The sequence below is a fragment of the Bombus pyrosoma genome, linkage group LG4, assembly GCF_014825855.1.
Source record: "Bombus pyrosoma isolate SC7728 linkage group LG4, ASM1482585v1, whole genome shotgun sequence".
Classification (NCBI taxonomy): Eukaryota; Metazoa; Arthropoda; class Insecta; order Hymenoptera; family Apidae; genus Bombus; species Bombus pyrosoma.
Window position 1 is genome coordinate 12,889,259 of NC_057773.1, and position 16,372 is coordinate 12,905,630.

A 16,372-nucleotide genomic window follows, 5' to 3' on the forward strand; every position below is an offset into this window, starting at 1 on the left:
TCACTAGTCATATCCAATGTATGTATATAATATATATATATATCTATATATATATATATGTATATCATAGAATAATATTTCTATGTGTGTATGTATGTACAGCGCCTCAGTATCTCCTTTATCTATCGTTTATATAGTACAATCGCTCTCTTCCTCTCTTTTTTCATAATATATATATATATTTTTATATATATATATATATTGCATTATATACTAAACTATTAAAATACTAGTATAAATATCTCTCGACATACAATATATATATTTTTTCATATATATATATGTATATATATATATATGTATTCATTTATTTATTTATTTATTTATTTATTTATTTATTTATTTATTTATATATGTATAGTGTAGCGTGATTTTGGCGGAGCCGAAGAAATGGTTTCGAGTTTATCGATTATTTTCATTCTCTTTTCAGATCTTTTTTGTTTCTTCTCAAAACGATATATGTATGTATATATGTATATGTACATATATAATATATACGCAGCACGATGACATTTCAACGTCTCCGCGACGTTCACATCTTTTCTTGCTACTCCGCTCTTTTCACCCCTTTCGCTTCCATCTTATCGTCTTCTCCCCTCACACACTCTCATTCGTTTTCTCTTTCTCTCTCTCTCTCTCATACTCACTTGCTCTCTGTCTGTTTATACAGTTATTGCTATTGGATTCATTGCATAGTAGGTTCCCCCGTGTGAACTGATATTACTCACTTGTTTATCCTTTAGTCTATTTTTTTCTCGTTTTTTTTTTTTCACCCCGTCTGTCGTGTTGCTCCATTAACCATTTAACGTTCCGTTTTCCACTGCGTTCGCACGCGAGCGCAATTCTTCCGCGTTGCAGAAGAGAAGATGTCGAGCGACGCCTTCGACTTCGGTTCGCCTCGTCCGGACATCAATCGCAAAGGAAAAGTGTATCCTTGTTTCGTCTCGAGTCCTCTTAGCCGTACGGAAGCCATACACGAAAATGTTGCCCGCAAAAAAACGGAGAAAACTGAGTCGAAAAGAAGCACCACGGGAACGGATGACAGCTACGATTTTTACAAAATTCTCGCTCTACAGTTTTCACAATTTTCTCCGTCTCTGGGCTCAGGATATTCCCTTTCGTACGGTTTCACGCTGTACCGTATGCTTTTTCTATTATACTCCGCTAGCTGAAGAACCATAAATGGTTACAGAAATATTTTCTCGTGAAACGAGTCGCTGAATATCGAACGAAAGTAGATACTCTGAAACGAAAGTGACGAGGGTTGCTTCCGATTGAGCGATCAAACGAATTATTCATTGACCCCGGTTGTATCATTTCCCTCAGGTTTTGGTGATTGTCGAGCACCAAATGTAAGTTCAAATCGTTCAACTCTTTTAACCCTTCGTCTTATGCATCTTTTGCAGCTAATCGACTCTTTCGAGAGTAATCCGTCGTAAGGTAAGTTTTACATTCATCTAAATTTCAGTATGTTTTATCGTTGCGCGCGTTTTTAAGAGAAAAATTCGTCTCGAAAGGGTCCAGACTGAGAGTTAGCTGTTCGTTATCGCAACATCCTGTCAGATGATACAACGAGGATTATTAATTATACACAAATTATATACAATTTGCGTTTATAGTAATCCTCGATTAATTAAAATTGAAATTAAAAGTGAACATTTGTTACGGATAAAATCTTCCTTTATCCAATGGAAACTATTATTTCTGACACGAGTGTGACTTTTTTCCTTAATCCATTCGCTGCTACTAAAATACGGCTATCGCGCGCCTGGAATTTAATGTTTTCTCTTTTTGCCAGAATGTGCTTTTATTTTAAGCAATAACAGGTATTCTAATATACAGCGCAACCCACTGCTTCGTTTAATCGTTTAATAAATTTTGTTGAAGCGCATAAAAAATAAAAGTACGATAGTAGATAATCGCATAGGTGCAACGTGTGCGCCAATAGCAGCGAATGTGCGAGAAGACAAAGAGCTAAAAACGTTCCCAACAATAATTTCTTGACTTTGCCTTTAAATAAAACGTATCGCCACTTGTTTCGCAGCGAACATAATTTCTTATCCAGGTAATGTGGAAAATGTATTTTTCTAGGTCATTTAGAAGAACTACCTTCAGGAAGGATCCTTAGGAAAAGCCCGAAAACTGCGTCACTTTGTGTTACCATATACTCTACGTCGACAGATTAAAAATGTTTCTTTTTCTTTTCTCTTTTCTTCCGTCTTTCTTCTTTCTTTTTTTTCCTTGTTTCGTTTACGACGGCAACCTCTTTGATCACGGGGGAAATTATGAGATGCGTTCCCGTGATTTTCGCGAAATTAAACTTTTAAACGTTGCCCGCTCCGTGTTTATTCGTCGCTCGAGTTTCAAAAGCGTAACGCAGTTTGCGGTATTAATTAATGTAATTCGCAGATATTAATGACGCGCTACTCGCGTTCGCGACGATTACCCTCGAATAATTAATCGAATTCGAGAATAATGCCGCTGAAATTCATCGAACTGGTACACATAAGTTTCCATAGGAGCGGGAATAATTAAGAACAAATCCGCCACTGAAATAATCCTTTTTAAAAAAGTAGGATGGAGACCGAAGTAACAAAAAATTCCATCGACAGATTCCGCGATAGATTTTCATCTGCAGATTTCTGTGTATTACGAAAGGTTTCCGATAGCCATCAAACACAAAATATTAAAAAAGAAAAAAAAAAAAAGAAAGAAAGAAAAACATACTTTGACGTGTTTCTAAAGCAAAGATAACCAGAGGTAGAATTTTGTTCTATCGCAGTTCTCAACAAATGATTGTTTCGTTGGAATATTCTTTTTGAAAATTTACATTCGTCGGAACTTTCTTTCGAAAATATTAATCCTGATGGAATATTCTTTCTAAAATTTTCGTTCCCTCGAAATCTCCCTTCGAAAGATTCCATTCTCTCGGAACTTTCATCATAAAGTTTTTATTCCATTGAAAGCTCCTTTCTAAAATTTTTATTCTATCGAAATCTTCCTTCTAAAATTGTAATTCTATCGAATTTTAAAGTTCGGAAAGAGTAGAACGGTTTGCTCGTTAAACAAAACGAATTAGTTACGAGAGAACGCGTCAGAAAATCACGAGAACACTCCCAATCGATGATTCATCGTGTCTCGTGCAATTTCTCTGAGCACCATAAGTGTTTCAATATCAACGATCAACAGCATAGCGAGGCGAACGCGGGCATCGAGAAAACGACGATAAATTTCTTCGCGTTCAACTCTGATACACCGTTTCTCCGTTTCTCTTAATCAGTCTCTCATTAAAGTCTAAAACACATCAAGAGTCTCGCAGTCGAAATTTATCGTCCTCGTCTCGATAAACCAGATTAGTCGTTGGATCTGTCGATCTCCTCTTCGAAAGAGCAAACAACTTGCTGTCGCGACGAATCAACGCTCTTCCTTCTGTCTTACAGCGATTGATCTCAGTTCGAGCAGCGTGTATCGTACGTTTTTTTTCATTTTTTTTTCTTTTTCTTTTAAATATTTTCCTTTCCTCGAAACTTAGTTACGTTAAACTTAGCCCCTAGTCTACTATTGTTCTGTCTCGCGCGCTTCTCTCCCCGTTTTAACAGCGATTATTAATCTGCCAGTGTCAGGGGCAGAGATCCAGAGACGTCGGCTGTCTCCACGCTTAACTCTAGGAACACAGTTACTTCGCCAATGTGGATGCCAGTTTGCTTCACACCCGAAAATCTGATCGATTCGATCGAAGGAATCGTGCTAGATCGCTGCATAAATTTTCACCGTCTGAACACGTCCTCTAGAAAACCAGTTTCACATATTTGCTTATGTGGATCCATGTGAACATTGCGTTACGTATCTCTTATAAAAGTCTTCGAATTTATAATTAAAAAAAAAAAGATCTGTCGTCTTTTTTGCGACCTCAAAATTATCGTCTCGTCGTGCTTGAGAGAATGAAAATCTGTCGATTTTGTAGTTAAGCGAGTGATAGTGAAAACATTTTATTCCTATTTTCTGTACGTTCTAGAAGCGCGGTTTCTAATCGACTTATACATACAACGATATTATAACACTGTCATGTTTGTTATAACACCAATAGGTTATTTATATAAGCGAAGATATGGACAGAGAATTTATGTAGCAACCTAATAGGATTAAAGAAGTTGAGTGACTGATGTTTCGAGAACTGGCGAAAGAAATATTAGAACTATAACGACCAGCTAATTTTATCCCGGCTATTTTTCGTATAAAGGATCAACAAAATATAGTCTTTGCTATGTTTGCAGAAAAATTCAATTACTCCGAATGTATTTGGAAAGTAAAAGATCAAGAGTACTGTGTATACTTAAATTAATAAATATATGAGGTACTTAGAGCAAACGTGCACTGGACTAACTTCAGTACTCAACAAACCGAGTACTTCGTTGTTTAAAATATTCAGCGTATCAACTGACTTTCTTGTATTAATTGGATTTCGTGATAAATTAATGCGCTAAAGAATAGTTAAGACTCATGTGGCGTTAGTCAGCGGTCATCATTGTGTGAAAAGTAACAGTATAGTAAAATTCCATTTATTTCTAATCGTTGGAGGCTAAATAATACACGTAATAGCGATACTTTGATTCTCTCCGTTATCTATAATTTAAGCAATTTTATTTAAATAATAGGAATTCATGTAACAAAAATTTCGTCCCTATAAATGGAACTCTCCTGTAATTAGTATTGACGAAGAATAATTTAAGGGGCCTTAAACGAGAATTGATTCGAGAGGAGTTATCGGTGGCTGAATCGTTTGAACCTATCCCGCTGAATTGTTACAGTAAAATTAATCTATCCGAATGTAACAAGAACCGAGAGTATAAAATTGTGCATAATTAAAAAAATCAAGAGTACGTGTGTTTAGTATGTTGATGTAGCGAACCGATGAACAGAGGATGGTGCAATTTATTTCGCTTGTCACTCTCTGATAGCTACGAGCTGGGGGGTAGTGTGCTAAATTTCAGGCCTAAGCCTGAGATACTCGTGAGAGCTTAGGCTCGTAACGGCAAGTGGTGGCTGAATTAGAAGGATATAAATATGAAGTTGGGAAAACTGGAGAGAAATATTTCAAGATAATCGACATTTGAAACGGTCGTTGGAAAAATTTCGTATCAAATGTTACCACACGAAAGGCGAACTAAAGGTTACGAAATTTCGAAAAATTCAAATCCAAATTGTATAACTTCTTAATGTGATATTTGACATTTTATCTTGTGATATTCATATTTAATTTGTCTATATGGGAAAATGTCCTCTGCCCTTGGATCTGATACAGGGAAAACTGTTTAGTAAGTTAACGTCGCAGAAATAACAGAGAAGAATATTGAAACGTAAGAAGAACGGAGAAATAGAATTTCAATGGCTTGCCATCGATGGTTAAATTGATTTGTAATTCTCGATTAGTTTTCGCGAAACTGAATTCGAGATAAAGGTATGTTTTCACGGTAAATGTTGAATGTTTCTACGGTATGTCATTAAACGAAGGCATATGGAAATTAAATGTAAATCAAATGAGGTTACTTTAATACGAACCTATGACGTGTTGTTTACAAAATTGATCAAAATTAGTATTGGGATCGTGGTTTTCAATTTTGTAATTAATGAATAACGAGCCGCTGTGCGGCAGAATTTTGAAACGTTGCCAAGACATTTCCGGTTCTAGCAACTAGTTCTTGCAGTAGCTTTCCAATTCAATTTAGAAGATAGCATTAATTAACGTGTAATAAAATACGTTGGTAGAAGCGATGATATTTATTATGGAATGTATAATGATATTTCGCTTGATAAATTACACCGCGTCCCATCGTTATTAACATTTCAATTCGTATAATCGATGCGCATGAAAGTGATTAATTATATTCCTCAAAAAGCGTTAGCCATTAATTACGTTTATGAAGTCCTTTGTAAAGAGATAGGTACATGATTCTTTTCATCAAAGATAAACGCAAATTATTTAATCCATAAGTTATTTTATTTGACGGTAGAAACCACGACGATTATTTATCGATCGAAAAATCTACTACAACTGGTCCAATCGCAAAATTGCGTTCACAGTTAGATTTATGAAAGAAGACAGAAGAAAGACTAAAGAATCTCTAAACGAGAAATTTCGAAAGCTTCTTCCTTTTTAAAAGACCAGTTTCCATAACAAGATCTAATCTCTCTACAGTGTATACAGTCGTTCTCGTCGTTGCTAATAACAACGTACGAGCAGTTGATATTTTCCCTAAACTTAAAAAATTCCTTTAACTATAATAGAAAAACGTGTGAGAACTGAAAACGACTCGACGAACATAGCAGAGCTAAATCAAAAGAGATAAAAGCGATATAAGAAAAAAAAAAAAGAAAAAAAACAGAAAAGAAATAACTCAGCCACCAATAAGTAGTCCACAGAACCAGTTCTGACCAAGGGACCAAATCTCGAAACAATTCAGAGGAAAAGGATGTTAGCCATCCGATGTCCGAGCCAGCAGTCAAATTCGCAACGAAATTACGAGCCGCGACGCGGAAGCAAGAAGTTGCGACGCAGTCGCGACAATCGATGAAACGATTCGAGGCGAGCTGTCCTCTCGGGCGCGAGCATATATCATCCGGCCGTCGAGATTGCTCGATAATTTCAATTTCACGCGTTAAGCGTGCAAGCCCTCAGCCCCTGACCTGGTTTCGTTCGGCACCGTTCTGCGTACACGTACTCGCCTCGAACAATGCGGCGCCACTCGAAACGTACAAAAGGAGACGCGGAATCGGGGCGCCAACACGAGCGTGACCGCCCTTAGCTCGTCGAGAACGGGACGCCAGAAAGGGAATCGCGCTGCTACCAAGGAAAACAAAAGGAGGAGTCGCATCGATCACGAGAAAGTCGCCTCTCGAAACGCGAGCTCTGACTAGTTCGAGGGCCCGTCCCGTCGTTGAGAAACAGCGACGTTTAGCCCTCGCGTTGCATCACTGCAGCGTTTTGATATTTGGAGAAGTTTTTAATTGGCCGTTGAAACGAAATATCCGATTGCTTCTTCTTTCGTTTCTCTTTTGGTGTTAAACGATCACGTGGTTGAGAGATTTTGTATTCTATTCTTGGAGAATTTGAATAAAGTTCAAACGATTCTTCGTCTTCTTTTGCTTCTTCGGAGTAAGAAAGCGAGACTGTGCCTCGTAAAACTCGGAGAGAAAAGTTGAGCGTCGATTTTGGATTCTCACGTGTTTTCGTTAATGTAGAAATGAACGTGTGTTTCTTCTGAAAAGGATAGGTTGTGTATAGTATGGTATACTGGATGACGAAGTGATGAGATATATTTAGAAGGTTGTACGAGTGTTTCTACTAAAAAAATAGTATCTAAATGAAAACTAACTTCGATGAAAACTAACTAGCTACACAAATCTCTATGTATTTCCTAAAACGAGCACCCTAAGCTTCAAAAATATTGCTAATGTCTTCGCGAAAAATAAGAAACATTACACATATATAGCACCCTTTTCAATTACCTTATACCTTCGCGATAAATCTCCTCCGTTTCCTTCAGAACCAGCATCTTCTAAAAAAAGAAACAAAAAATCGAAAGGAAAGTACTCTCTCCTTTATTTTCAATTTCCAACGAAATATTCTCCCTTCATCTGTCATAAAATCCTCGACAACTTTCAATTAGAAAAACCCGCAACGCAAGCACGATGTAAAAATAAAGCAGGGAGAAAGACAAGCCTCTTTGAGATTTCGTTCAACTATCGAGCAGGAGGATCTTTTTTCGCTGGCAGGGAAACGACTTTTCATCGTTGGGCGGACGATCCAAGGTCTGAAGAGGTGGATCGCTTTTCGCGGCAAAGTGTCACGGATGGGAACGGGTTTTCGCGAGGAAAATCAGTTCGATCGGTTTACTCTCGAGCGGTCATCGTCGTGGACGCGTTTTTGATACGAACCATAACTGATATGGGAACAATCGGTTTACACAAATTTCAATATCGGCTTCGTGTAAACGCGCGACTCGCCGCCGGCGAGTACGTCGCAGAACGGCAAAGCGAAATCGTCTCGGTTCGCGCGATCGAAATCGTTTCTGAAAACCGTTTCTCGATTCCTGACACGCGCGATTGTGATCGACGATAAACGGCCAGGTGAGTCTCGTGCAAAATGAAACGACGTAACGTCCAGCCGATTTAATTACCGGACAAACGCAACAAATGATGCCTGAATAATCTGAAAATGAATTTTTATTATCGAACACCGGTTGTCGATGAAAATCGGCTGTACGAACGAATGACGCGGCGCAACCTTTATCGCGGGACATTAATTTCCTTTCGCTGCGCGCAAAAATACTGAACCTTGGTAACTATGGTGGCTAACACCAGCCAGATTTGACACGATGATAAAATTCGCTGAATTCAATCGAAGTTTCACTGGTTTTCTAGGAAAGAGTGATCGTTCGTTTTAATAATTTGGTTTAATCCTGGGATATTATAACGGAGAATTCTATTTATTTTTGGTTTAAGTATTTCTTTTTTTGAAATAATAGCTTTTTATATCTTCTGGTCACTCTCGCGTAATAATTTAATAATTAACGATATTAGAGAATTTACAAGTTGTCGTTTTGTTTTTGTAATCGTTTGTCTAATAGGATAATTAGATGACTCGTAACTTCTTTTTATTTCTATCCTTTTATTTGTTTTATTATGAAACTTTTGTTGCTATGCAAAAGAGTTTGTCAATGTTCGTAGGTTGTAGCTTGTAACTTGTAACAGTCCCCTGAGAATATTTTGCTTCAATTGCGCGAGAGAAATCCCAGTGATTGAAGAAAACTAATCAAAGGCAATCCAATAATTGAATAAGTGAACTTAATTTCTAGTTATTGATGAATTATCTCTGACGAAATACCGAAAAGTCATTGTAAGAAAATATCATTTGAAACAGAGAAGTTGAAATAATATTAGCCATAAGAATTCGAATCGTAAAAGTTTCAAATATTACATTTAGTTACCAAGATTCAGCTTTTCAGATTAAAATTATTTCCATCGATAATCGAACGATTCAAATGATTATGGTTCTATTTTAACTCAACACAGTGGCTACCGATATGTTCCAGGTAAACATTACACTGCACAGCGAACACGTTTTAAATGAGATTTTCGTTCCCATTCTTCCCTTCACTTTGCCAGATTTTTTTTACAAAAGAAATATGACACGAAATAAAGTACATCATTCGAAAATCGAGTTATTACTCTCACGAAATATCTATACATCTCAAAAAGATGATAATTCATCTCTTCTACGATCTTCGGACTTTTATGTCCCAGTTTCCTTCTCGTTTGTTTCAACAATAACGAAAAAAAAAAGACTATTAGTGTTTCAAGGAAAAATTACAAGTTAAAAATGTTTCTTTCGCAGTAATTTCTTGCCGATTCAAACACGCGATTAGATCGAAAATGAACCGGAGAACGTAGCAATGTCAAATGATCATTATCAACTCGTCAACAGCCAGTGCATTAATTACCCAAAATAGAACCACGAAAATCAGTACGATCAAATCCGTGAACCATTTTAAAATTCCCATATGTCGACAAACGTTTACGAATTTATTCGCATAAGAATCGTCAATCCCACTCTTCATCTTATAAACTCATTTTTATTAACATTTCACAACGCACTGAAATCTCAAAAGACAAGAAAACGATGTATTCCAAAGCTCGCCATAGCTTACATCGTAAAAATATCGTGCATCGTCATTTCGGTTACACAAAACGATCGCGATCGCGATCCCGCGAAACGCGTGGCCTCGTGCACGCGTGCACGAATTTTCCAATGGCCTCGGTGTATCCTCTAAACACGCCTCTACGTGTGTAATCGTAACTCTATATGCTTCGCCTATGCGTTTGCAATAATGTACTATACGTAAGTATGCTTATGCCACTTATTTCCTGCCTGTCTCCTCGTGTACGTGTTATGTATGTGTGTGTGTGTGTGTGTGTGTGTGTGTGTGTGTGTGTATGCGCGTGTACACGTACACGTGCGAACGTGTACACTTGTGGCTGCACGCGCGTCTTCTACAGACGCGTGTATACGTATGATCGCATGTGTCTTTTTTTTTTCTTCTTCCACTCGTTTTTCCCGTTAATCATTAAAGCCTACTTTATGTTACAGTCGGTCGAGTGCGCCGGCAATCGTCAAAGTGTGTTCTTTTTTTCCTTCCTCTTTCTCCCTCTTTCCTTTTATTCCGTCTCTCTTTCTGCCTGTAGTCACGTTACGCCGCGTTCGACGATTAATCGAGTCCGAGAAAAGCGAGAAAAGAAAAGCGTCCGAGTTTCCCGGAGTTCCAAACCGATCGACAAACACTCGCGCATTTCGCAGACGAGCACGAGAAAATCATTCTTCGCGCGCCCTTTTGCTTTTTCGAAGGATCGAAATGGAACTGTGATTTTCAGATTCAATATTTGATGGTCGTTCGAGAAACAGAAGCTCGTCGTGGAATCTTTTTTCTACGATATTTTCAAAGTATATTCTCTGATCGCCTTCTCGAAAATTGATTTTTTGCAAAGGTTAATTATTAATAAGTAGCTTGAGTTATTGACTTTCACGTTGCTAAACTGTATCAAGCTATACGATATTATTGGAACGATCAAAGTCGTTGAAATAATTTTTTACTAGTTAAGAAATTCTATAAGATGAGAAATTAATTTGTGAATTAGTGTCCTATGGAACATTGACAGTTTATGATGTTTGTTAAAAGTAGAGGTTTCTTTGAGAAAACGTGTACAACGTATACGCAGTAAACGTGTGTTTTTCTTTTTCGTATTGTAGTAAAATGAATAAATTTCACATGATTGATGCTTCCTTATGATAGTCACATACCGCAGCATGAGTTATCAAACTATTTTTGTGACACTACAGGAAACAGAAAATCTTATGCTATTTTGAATTGATTTAAATTGAGATTATTCCAGACCTTCTGAATAACTGAAGATACTCGTTTGTATTTTCCTTCGATAGTTAAATTGATATTCATTATTCACGATTTCTACGTTTACTACACAATAAATTTTTATTTTCCTCTCAAAGAACTGCTAATATCCGTGAAAGGAATGTCAATTCAAAATTACTTAGCTTGCGAAGGAAATAACAAAATTAGAAATATCTGATGCAGAAATATTAGAATTCAACGATGCCTTGCAGATCTCCTTCCTCAATTAACAACATAATAATATCGTAACCGTAAAACGGTTGATCTTAAATCGATGAGAGATAAAAATTTGCTTTATCCAGTACACTACAAGTCCTGTTTTCATCCCTTCTTTCACACTTCATAAAACAATTTTCCTCTCAGATAAAAAGAAAAAGTTTATGCAAAGAATTAATAATATTCTACTTCACCGAGGAGGAAAGAATCGAACGAGCGTAGAATAATTTTCCAAGGAATTGCAACTTCTTTGCAAAATCACGCGAATATGCGTTCCTACGAATGATTAGTAGAAGATCATTTTCCTGGAAAACTAGGAAAAATTTGATCCTAGAAAGGCTAATAATATCCTATTTGATGCAGAGCTAAGAAATTGAACGAGTGTTGAATCGCCCCGGATAACGTTTATCGAGCCCTGGGTTACCGATATGGCGGAGAAAACATGAAAGTCGTGGAAAGCGAGTGTCGCGAAGTTCAACATAAAAATTCGCGATCGCTAGTGGAAAAAAATAATTCGCCATATCCGCAATATTTCTATATGCGCCATTCGCGAGACGAGTAATCGGCAATGCGTGTCAGTGGCAGTCAACCACATCTTTGTAATATATTCAAAAATTTTCCACGAGCCAACTTAACACTAGATCTATTAAATCGGTCAAAATGGTAGATATCAAATTTTTGGATTTCCCAATTACTAAAACCACGCAAGACATTTTTTATAATATTAACGTTTACTTTCATCGAGGCAAAGATTGGTCGTGTTAAACGTGTTTAAATATTTGTTAGAGATCGGTAGCTCTAGCGTTAAACGCGAATAGTGTTGTTCTCGAGCTGTATATCTAGAATACGTTCAAAATTTGTGATACGTCGAACGTTGCTCGGACTTTGTTGCAAATGAAAAGTAAATTCTCTCACAGTACTAGACTGTGCGTCTGTCGGAAAATTAATAATTAATGACGATAGATGACGTGTCGTAATACTGAAAGGAGAATGACTGTGCATGATTTAATATTTTATTTCTTTTTTGTTTATTGCTTCTTCTTAGCGGAAACTGACGTAACACGCTTAAAGAATTCAATTAAGTCAAAAAATTATACACACGGGTTAATTTGTCGTTGATGAGACTATTTTTCTTGATGAATATTTATTTTCGCCGAGAAAAATTAAATAAGTCCACAGTGCAGAGTAAAAGTTGCTCAAACTGAACTTTTCCGAAAGAGAAAGTCGACGACGAGCTTTTTCGATTCCAGAATTTTTACGTACTAATACTTTAAATTACCACGAATTAGCTTGAGATAAATTTAATTCGCTTTAATTGAAACTTAATTTAACTTTGAAGTAACTTAAAATTAATACAGATTATGCTTCTTGCATTAATAAGTTAATAAATCCGAAACGAATACGATATACTCGATGTTTTCTCTGTTTTTTTTTCTTTCTAAATCGTCGCACAAATCACACAAATCTATAATCAAGAATTATAGTTTCTGACGACTGACGATCATAAAGAAATGTTTTACGTAATATATATGTAAAAACATAAATCAGTCTTGATATTATTATGCGAGGAATAAAAACTAAAAGTTGGAAAGAAATAGTCGAGTATAGTCAAATATAGTTAAAATACAGATATAAAATTTGGAATATTGTCATATCACTTGCCAATCTCGTTTATTTACGCCTTCAAACATCTACCACTGAACAAACGACGAAACGATTTCAAAGAACGTTATTATCGACTGTAAAAAGAGGGGAAGAAAGGAGATCGTAATTGAGCAGATAGTTTCTATTACCAAAAGGAAAATGTACGTGGATTCATCGATGAGGTAAAAAGAAGTCCATCGTTCGTCGTATCTGCAATTTGACCTGTCAAGCTACGCACGAGTTTGCTAATTAAAAATTCATCGAGCAGATGGAACGAGCGATCTAAACGCAAAAAAATACGGTAGTTCAGTACGAACGACATCATAATGATCCTCCAATTGTAATAAATAGCTTTCGTTTCATTTGGTTCTCTATTTCTGTCTTTTTCATCGACAAATGAAAATGAGAAAAATTCTTTCGTTTTTCGTCGAGCGATCTACATGGCTGTCGATCATAAGTCTATGATCTCGAGTGGCCTTTAAACCTCAGTACAGTACAGCACGGTACGTGTACAGTGGTTCACGAAAATATTTAAACACTTATAGAAACTTTTTCTGAATATATCACGTGCATTATACAAAACGTTTCGAAATTGTAAATTTTGATAAGATACGAGTATCGTGGAGTGTCTGTACGGTCAATTATTCCGGTTATTCGTTATTAAATTGCAAATTTTTATGCGAATTTACGTGTTTACGAACATGACTAAATAAGTAGAATTCAGATACAGATCCGTTTCACTGATTAAAAATTACAAGAAATACTCTTGTTTGGATATTCTATTTATCTTTGTACATCTTTTGCGTAAGTGCATAAAAATCCGCGATCTATTCGTTACATTGATAAACCGCAATATTAAGGTCAGAATTAATTAGAAATTTGTAAGAAAGAAAATTGCAACTACCTTTTAAACTATCCCGTTTTCTTCTTGTTGATGTAATTTTTCACATATTTGTATAGTACCAATTAGAATCATGCAAGTGGAGATAAACCTTCAACGAAATTTCAAATTGCTTCAGAAAATATATATCTGTGGGATCATTTTTATCGTTAATTATATGTTTGAGACAACATTCGTTATTCATACTGTATATCGTTCTTTTTTTCTAACTGCGTATTTGCAGACACGAGAATAATGAAATTTCAAAAGTTTTCGTACGATAGATACGACACAGTTATACGAATTTTCTATAACAAGTGTTCAAATAGCTTCACGAATATCTTTCAAAGGTGAGTTTCTCGTTTGGAAAGTATCCATTCGACTTTTCTAATGTTTGTTTCGTGACGATCTATTGCTTTTTTTCAGTTCTGCAGCTTATTCCTTTTTGCTTCTTCCGTTCATCGTATCGATTCCCGCGATATCTCACGCGATGTATCAATCGCGAACTACGCTATTACGTCCGTCAAACGAATTGTAATACTTGTGTTAAACAAGATTTATCGGAACGATACGCAGAACTAATCCGGACGATCAACTATCCGGTTATAGTTGATGTACTATTCACATGAACGATTTATAGACGATGGAGCGTAAAGACAAGTCATATATTGTTTTGATCGCAAATAAACGATAGTAATAAACTGAAATTGGATAAGTTTAAACGTAATAAGGCGTTTAACTCTGTTCAAGATTTTCTTTTTTAAACGGAAGCGTACCTTACCATTCTCACAGAAATAGATTCTTTCTCATCGTCTCTTTTTAAGTAACACGCTCGACAAATAAATACTTTGGAATGCATCTCCGATTTCTTCATTGTTACGCTGCTTTTAAAAATATGCCGATGTTTTATAATTAAACAGAAAACAGTTTCAACTAATTTTATTTTTAAACTTAGGCATATTACGCGCAAAATGGGAGGCAGACAACCAAACACGAATGAAATTATAACAGAACGATGCGAACGATGCATCTTTTTCAATCTGCTCTTCGATTAATAGCGCTGAATGCAAAACTGACAGCTTCTATATTTTGCATAACACTTGAAGATTCGAATATAATTAATCATTCCTAGTATTACGTTAACCAGCGGTATAATATCAACATACGATTTTTTACTAACAAAGATATAGCGGTCTAAACGAAGCTTCGAATCATCGACGTTAGCACCACACGTAGTTTTCTAAGCCAGCCTATTAAAATATGAGACAGTAACTACTGTTTAATTGTGCCCAACGCAGCTTGACTTCGACGATCAGACGAGAATCGCGGCGTTAACAGTAAACGAACATTCGGATAAATCCGTAGTTATTACTAAATTAATCCGTACTAAATTAACTAATCTGTAATTAATTCTAGAAACGACGAGGAACGGTAGGATAGAGGAATGGCAAGGTTCGAAATAAGAGAAAATAAATGACGATTTAAATGTACACAACGAACAAAGATATGTCGTGTTTGAAAATAGGCATTCGTATATTTCAATAACGTATGTATAAGTAAACGTAATAGTATGTCGTAAATAATAATAATAATAATAATAATAATAATAATAATAATAATAATAATAATAATAATAACTAATAATAATAATAATAATTAATAATAATAATAATAATAATAATATTATAATAATAATTAATAATAATAATATTGTTAGAATAACAAAATAAATTCTAAGTAACATAACTATATCGCTTAAGGATGATGAAAAATCAATAATATAGTTCTAATTAAAAGAGAAACAAAGCACCGTCATCACATCGGGGCGGCTTCGGTTCGAGACACGTACCAAACGCGTTACCCCCAAGGAACTTTAGTCCGGAAAAAAACATTAATTAATCGCGTTAATCGTTTTATAGGTTTCACATGTATGCCTGTGTATTGTACGTATATATATTTATATATACACACACACGCACACATATATACGTATATTTATGTATATATAGATATATAGATATATACGTATACACGTCTAGAATAGGTACCTAAATAATTATTATCGTACATGCAACGCCCTTGTTCTCACTCCTGTCTCTCCCCTAACCCTATAATTAAATCAATCTTTCTCATCAAGTATACACGCAGGATCGTTCCGCGCAAAAATCCTTTCTTTTTCTTTTTTTTCTCTCGACGTTTTCTTCGTTACGTTATTTTCCACGCACACACCTACGCACATACGGACACACACGCACTTCATACACGTCGCATCCACGTATCCTGGTCCACCCACACACTGGAACACGCGCGTCACATCCGGTCGGTACTAATAAAATCCTATTAACGTCTTGTACTTCGTAAAAAGTGCTTGCCAATTACGCGTCCTCGTGTTGTGTCTTTCGTAGTTAATCCGTGTACATACGTCTATAATATATCGTCAATATATATATATATATATATATATATATATATATATATATATATATATGTATAAATATATATATATATATATATTGTATTATTATAGCTTTCCTTCGTTTAGTATACGCGTACTATTATATCGTGTATAATAAGTATGTGTGTATTTTATATATTTCTTATATGTGTATATATATATATATGTATATATTATGTGTTTTCCGTTTTCTGTACGTTCAATGTAATTTGT

The 16,372-nt window shown here is 35.7% G+C and overlaps 1 protein-coding gene across 7 annotated transcripts in view; it reads right to left on the reverse strand.

Moving 5' to 3' along the window:
• The window catches only part of LOC122566684 (zinc finger protein 628-like), a 120,286-nt gene that overhangs the window by 42,021 nt on the left and 61,893 nt on the right, over positions 1–16,372 (reverse strand). The window lies entirely within an intron of this gene.